The 7,582-nt window shown below is 35.1% G+C and overlaps 1 long non-coding RNA gene across 1 annotated transcript; it reads right to left on the bottom strand.

Moving 5' to 3' along the window:
* Positions 1 to 4,100: 4,100 nt before the first annotated feature.
* Positions 4,101 to 6,592, bottom strand: LOC145133846 (uncharacterized). The gene is made up of 4 exons (XR_013718785.1): positions 6,009 to 6,592; positions 5,448 to 5,500; positions 5,186 to 5,373; positions 4,101 to 4,929 (listed from the first exon to the last, which is right to left on the bottom strand). It is a non-coding gene; the product is annotated as an uncharacterized LOC145133846 (long non-coding RNA).
* Positions 6,593 to 7,582: the final 990 nt, after the last annotated feature.

The raw sequence follows: 7,582 nt of genomic DNA, 5'->3' as shown, positions 1-7,582 counted from the left end.
TGGCAAAGGTCTAAACAATTGAGACTATGATTACGGCATCCCTTTTCAAGTTTTGAAATTGTTTAGACACACCTGTGAGCTATCTAAGATAAGGTGTATGATTTTGATAAAGTCTTATCAAAGCAATCTGATACCAGAAATCTGAACTTTGGTAAGAAATTCAATAAAGTATTGACTTCTAGAAGTCCAGTTGTTTTCAGGATACATGTCAAAGCTAGTGGGAGCATAAGTGTTATGCTAATAATCGTCATGTTAGTGGGAGCATGATAATTATGATAAGCATTGCAAGTTAGCAATGTTAATTATAGAAAACAAAAGTTTCAATTCGTGTAGTTGCAGGGGTTGAAAAAGTTGTTTTGCTATAATTAGGGAGAGGATATACTTCATTTCAATTCTAAAAGCTTAGATTGAGGAAATTCTATATATGAATTTTATGTTGGAATGGTTCAACTTAAGGAAATTCTATATATTGCGTTCTCAAAATTCTATTATGATTACGGCTTAGATTGAGACTTTAAGCATCTTTAGTCAAGGATATATATATGAATTTTATGTTGGAATGGTTCAACTTAAGGAAATTATATATATATTGCGTTCTCAAAATTCTATTATGATTACGACATCCCTCTTCATAGTCGAATTATGAAAACTTGGAAAATAAAAAATATTGTAACAAAATATTCCAAATGCCTGGGGAATTAAGAGGGGAAAAGGTCTAGAATTGGATATGACTAAAATGATTAAGCAATTGTCAAGGACAATCTAAGGTTTACCAAAGATTGGTTGCTCAGGGACAGTTGGAAATATAGTGTTAATTCTGGAAGGACCATATTGACATATTCTGAAAAGAGGCAACTCTTGTTCAGAAGTGATAGTCAAAATTGGAATATGGAAATGTCTCCATAGGAGGAAGTTATTCAATCTGTGTAAGATTAGAAAACTTAATGCAAGAAGGATGTTCAAAGCAATGTACTTTGAATATGAGAATTTGTTTCCATGGAGTTGATCTTGTTGGTGTTAATCCAAACCAAGCCAAAGCCACATGTTTTATTTAGGGGCATTTTAGTCTTATCTGTTTAGCGTATTTGATTTAGTCTTGCAGTAAGTTTAGGAGTCAAATAGTGCATGGTTTGTTACCGAATAGATAGTAGTAGTGGTCCTAGTTTCTAGGTATCTTTTGGTATTTATAGTCTTGTAGTCGAGTTTTTTATTTGCATGAAGAATAGCAGGAGCAACTTTTGCAGATACTTTTTCTTCATATATTTCTCTATTTTGTTTGTGTGCAGACATATAGCAGTAGATAGGTCCTGTGTTCCAACAATTGGTATCAAAGAAGGGTGAAGAAGGTTGAAGACAGTGTCTGCCGGTTTGAGAGTCAGTGGCAAGAGAGGAGGAGCAGCCCTTGGCTGCAGGGCTGAGAAGGAAAGAAGAGGACGGTGGGGTGATTTCATGTTAATCACATGAAGAATTGAAGATTGGCTGCTACAGCAGCGAAGATTGCTAGAAAGAAAGAAGAAAGAAAGAAAGAAAGAAGAAAGAAAGAAAGAAAGAAAGAAAAACATGAAGAAAGAAGAAAGTAGAAAGGAGAAAGAAGAAAGAAGAGGCTTGTTGCTTACCTGAGAAAGATAAAGATGAAGAAAGCAGAAGGGTTCTCAGCAAGAGAAGACAAAGAGAGCAAGAATGAAAGATAAGCAGCAAGGCAGATCATGCTTGTTAATTAGAAGAAAGATGCAGCAAGTTTGTTGTTTGTTAGCAGGTAAGAAAGAAGAAGCAAACAGCAAGTGATTAACAAGCAGGAGAGGGCCGGTTGCAAGAAAGAAAAGAATGATAGCAAGCATTTAGTCTGTAGCAAGTAGCAGACAAGAAAGAAAGAAAGCAGCAAGAGCGATCTGTTTTGATCGAGGAAGAAAGAAATAAGCAAGACCGAATGAGAAGCTTCAAGACCGGGTGGCACCTAGACCGAAGACCACCGAAAACCGAAGACCGAAGAGGTAAACGAGACCGACAGTACGTTTACCTGAGAAAGAGATCGAGAGAAAGAAAGAAGTTTGGCAGAAATGGTTTGGATCAAGGGGAGAATGTTGGTGTTAATCCAAACCAAGTCAAAGCCACATGTTTTATTTAGGGGCATTTTAGTCTTATCTGTTTAGAGTATTTGATTTAGTCTTGCAGTAAGTTTAGGAGTCAAATAGTGCATGGTTTGTTACCGAATAGATAGTAGTAGTGGTCCTAGTTTCTAGGTATCTTTTGGTATTTATAGTCTTGTAGTCGAGTTTTTTATTTGCATGAGGAATAGCAGGAGCAACTTTTGCAGATACTTTTTCTTCATATATTTCTCTATTTTGTTTGTGTGCAGACATATAGCAGTAGAGAGGGCCTGTGATCCAACAGATCTCCATTGGAATACTCTGTAATGACTGTTGACAAGTCTTTGTGACTTTGTGCATAATCATTACTAGAGGATAAGTGCATATAAGTTTAAAATCTAACAGATTTCGGCAAATAGTAGGAATTTGGAATTCTTGTATTTACGAAGAAGGGTTTGGGATTGTGAAATGAGAATCATTGGAATTATGTTCAATCGATCTATTTCACGAAGTAAAGATCATAGACAAACATAGTGTGCATACTTGGTGTATGACATCACTACTATTTGGACAAACATAGTATGCATGCTTAAAGCATGGCATGACTATTGTTTTGATTCAAGTATAAAGTTGATTATTCGAAACAATGAATAATGAGTAATCAAAATGGTGTTTAAATAAAAGGTGTTCTATTTACTCTCAAAGGTGCTTGGGGCCATATTGGATTAGTATTATTATTGTGTTTCACTTTTGCATGTTTTGACTTCCAGAATAACTGGGTCATTCTTCCTGTTTGACTAAGTTATTCAAACAATCCACAATCGATAATACGTTGGATGTAGGTATTAAGGCAAGACTGTCATGAAGTTGGCTTGTAGATGTCTAAGGTGTTGGACATAGCAAAAGTTACTACAACATTCATGAGTACTCATAAGTTCTGAGTATTAGATTCAACCCACGCTCATTTGAATCACTTCATAGATTATATCACGAGTGATCGTGAGATGATAATATCTTATATTCTTCAAACCTAGAGATATGAGTTGTTACAATGAGTTGGTTATACATTGATTGCACGAAAACGCATTGGTAACTCGATGTTATAAAACGTGCCTTTGTGTATGATTCAACAAGTAGTAGAACAAGCCATATGAGTCGAAGTTTATCCATTCCTTTTACCCTTAAAGGGATAAAAGCGATATCTATGGGCCCCTCGATGATTTAGTGATGACACATGTAAGTGCTTGGCCAAGCCAGGACTGATTTGATCTGTTCAATCAGCCAGTGATCATAAATCGGAAATCGGGAAACAACAAATGGACAGAGAGAATGATTATAATCCATGTCTCAGTCCATATGATATCTAGAATGGAGGAATATATGATCCCTTATCCAATGGACAAGTCATTTGACTAGGTCAGAGTTTGGCAGCGGCTTTAAGAGCTACGATTGCCAGTAAGGTTTTGGAGTCATACACAATAATAGTTTTTGACTTATCCAAGTGGGAGACTGTTAGATTAGATGTTTAAGCCCAAACTATTATTGGTATGTATTCGACCCGTATTGGCATGGTCCATTTGGGTTGCATGGCATCGGAACAATTGGATAGACAAAATGAGAAAAAGGATACTAGTGATTTATATTAATATATTATAAGTTCTAATATTTTAATATGAAATCATATTATTTAACGAGGTTTTTAAGCCGTGCGTTGCTGCGGGACTTAAAGCAATAAAGTTTGTGATACAATAAGTTATTTTGATTTATTAATTCCATTTTTTTTCTTATTATGACAATAGAATTTGAAAATCTAGCATATTTATGCAATGCATTTCTGTTTTCCTATTTAGGCATTGGACTTAGAAACTCCCGATGATTATAGCATTAGACTTTTTAAATTCAAACCTATTAAGATATTATTGTTTTATTATAACCAAAAGACATTATGACAGCAGGTTGGTTTGATTGAGCATTTACTGTAATTGGATGTAACTATTTTATTTGGGGAAAGAATAATATAATATTTAGGTCATTGCAATTTACAGCAGTTTATGACATCCATGTTTTACATTGATAAGCTGGTTATGGAGTTATTAGTATGTTACAAAGAAAGTGCTTTCCAAACAATAAAGACATCGCAATGTTTTTGTAGAAGTCACCTCCACTATATACGGATCCTGCAACAAATATTAACATGGGCATGCGTCAGAATATACTCACTTTCATTTTCCGCAATATAAACAATCCATTGAAAAACAAACTTTCAATTTCCATAATATAAAAACTTCATTGAAAAACAAACCACCGTCATACCTGTTGGCGTGACTACTTGCATCTTAGTTAGCGTTAGATGCCCAAGACCATGCTCCACACCAGGGGACAATTTCATTTCATCAAAAACAAAAATTCAAAAAGGGTATAGATTAGGATATACTCACTGTAGGACTTGTTTACAAAACAGAAAAATTGAAAAGATATGCAATTTATTCCAGCTAGGAAAGACGGGGACTTCTAAAAGACCAAGTAATTCACACTTATCATACTGATCAAGCTTGAGTATCTTTATAAAAATATCAACAAACGAACTTTCACAATAAATTAGTTGAACTTCCTTATCAATGCAAAACTCTCTTAGAAAATATAATCCTTCTCCTAAATAGGGGTGAACATCGGGACCGGTATGAATATATGATTGATAATCTAGGAAATGAGAACCATATGGTTATGGCCCTACTCATTCGCTATAATGCCAAAGATAATAAATTGAAAACTAAGAAAAAAAACATGAAATTGAACCTTGCCCGCCTTCACATCCACCAATAGTCTACTAACGGGACGAAACCTGAAAATATGTAGATAGAAAATTAAGAAAAAAAATGAAACTAACCTTGTCTCTGTTGCAGATAGAAAAACATAAAATCAAACCAAAGAAATTATAGGCATGGTAACTGTCATTATGAGAAATTAGGAACAAACATATATTACAATTCTTAATTTCGAAATCTGCTAACTTTTCTTTGGACCACACATATAATCCAAACAAACCCATGGCAAATAAATACTTGATTATCATATTTTACAATAATATCTGTTCTTACCGTCAATAAACTGGTATCCCAGAGAAGACCCTCCACGTGCAACCTATATCAAATCATAGAAACAAAATCAAAAGAGATTTTTTTTTGAGATGGAGATGGCAAACGATTGAAACATGGAGTTCAAATGAAGCAGATCTTGTTCTAGCTCCTATACACCTTCAATTTCGTTAGGATCGAACCACTATGGCCTGAAACGTTAATTTTTTTTATCAGAACCTTGATCAATCGTACCTCATTCTTTAAAAGTTGTATGTTTTCTAACCTGGGTAGTCATTTTTCTGCTTCTTCTACTCACAAATTGGAAGTCACCATTAGCTACAGACATTGTGCTTTAACATGTAAATTTCATTAAATGGATCATCTTGTCGTTATTAATTTGAACAACTGAGTTATATAATTGCACAATCTTCTTACTGGCTTATATTCTGAAATTAAGAGTACTATTTAGTATTTATTGAATCCAAACCCTCAGAGTTTCTAGACTTAATATAATTTGAGTACACTATAAATGAGTTCTAAGTTCTAACATAAAGATCCACATGTCGCATGTCAAGCAAGAGATATAACAATGAATGGACTATGCAACACATTACGTCTATTGTATGGGGAGGGTTGAACACTGATGAAAATATAGTTGAACATGTTATGGTTTACATTAAAATATACATGTTTTCACCTGAAATAATACGGTTTCCAGATATGCTATAAATCCCTAAACAAAAACCAAAATCAATGATGAAAAAAGAGACGAAATCGAGGATGCAGAAAACGATTTCATTTCAAGATTTCACTGAAAGATCTGGAAAAAGAAATTGCTTGTTACCTGCTCCAAATCGAAAAACCCTTCTTTCCCGATCTTGTTAATCTTCATCCAGATCCAAGCTCAAAAATCAAAAATGAAAAACAACACAGATTAGCAAACCTACTTTTAACATTGATTTAAAAAAATTAAGGGATTTTTACCTGTGTGGGTCTCAAAGAACAAAAGAAAATTTAGTTTTGTTCCTTGTTAGGTACGTGGATCAGAAAGAACAAAAGAACAATCATGTAATATAAGATTCAAGCTTTTTATCAAGACTATGACAGCCAAATTTCATTTCTTTACCCAAAACCCTAAGCGAGAGAGAGAGAGAGAGAGACGTTACTCATTAGCCGGGTTTTGTTCTTGTTCACGAACATTTGAAGACCTTGGGCTTAGTTACCCGCTTGATCTGATGACTCCCGATGCCTGTAACCGCTAGACCCACCGCGTCAATGTTGGTGGTGGAGGTGACGATCAAGGTTCTTCGATTGAGAACCGATAGATTTTTCACGAAGCGTGTGAGAAGTTTTGAAGGGATGGTGGGGAAGAGAGAGTACAGGAGAAGGCATTTTCAAGCGAACTGATGAATTTCTTTAGATAGAGAGAGCGTGAGTCGGGGAACAGGGAGTACGGGAGAAAGTGGAACTAAGTCTACAGGCTACAGTGTAAATGCATTGTAGTGTCTGTAGTGTGATGTGCTCTTATCTACAGTGTTTAACATTTTGACAAATGTTAATGTTTACAATTAGTATTGATCAAGAATTAATTTAGTGATAAAAAAGGAACTAATTAAATATGGACTCTTATATATATATATATATATATATATATATATATATATATATATATATATATATATATGTGTGTGTGTGTGTGTGTGTGTGTGTGTGTGGTGGGCCAAGTTCATTTAGGTTGGGCTAAGCTTTCATGGATAGTCCATGGAGTGTTTAACCCATGGATCCTATGAAATGAAAGGTCATGGATATTAGGGTTTACATGATTGTAACCCTAATCCTCCACACTATATAAAGAGGTCTTTGGTTCATGAAATGGGTGCTAAGCACTAGTACGGATACACAAAAGAAGGCAAATCGATTTTCATAAGTGTGAACCTAAGTATCCTTTCTTCTCAAGTTATTCCAAGTTGTTTTTGGTGTTGTGTGAACCATTTGAGGTGTCACACTTGAGGCACTGGGCTCTTGAGCTCCATGGAATCAAGCTACATCAAAAAGGTATGTATTCTATCTACTTTTGTTATACAAGTACACAAGATTGTATGCTAGTTAGGGTAATACCTTGGAAAGTTCATATTTGCATGTACAATAGAGAAAACATAGATCCAAGGTATTTAGGGTTGCATGTACACCTTAGGAGTGTTAGAATTCTCAAAACCCTTCACATACTTTGCAACATCGAGCGTCATCATCGGCCACTAGTAGTAGGGTTTTAGGTCCCTATACATTTTAGTGCAACCGGGATGAATCGAGTACATGGTCTTGTGAGATTCTTCCATCAAAAGATCTCTTACTCCTCCCGTCTTAGGTACCCAAATCCATTCTTGGAATACCTTCAGTCCTTGACTGTTTGTACCGAAC

Source organism: Lactuca virosa, chromosome 8, assembly GCF_052849685.1.
Source record: "Lactuca virosa cultivar CGN04683 chromosome 8, Lactuca_virosa_CGN04683_v6, whole genome shotgun sequence".
Lineage (NCBI taxonomy): Eukaryota > Viridiplantae > Streptophyta > Magnoliopsida > Asterales > Asteraceae > Lactuca > Lactuca virosa.
This window is presented reverse-complemented; position numbering and strand designations above follow the sequence as displayed.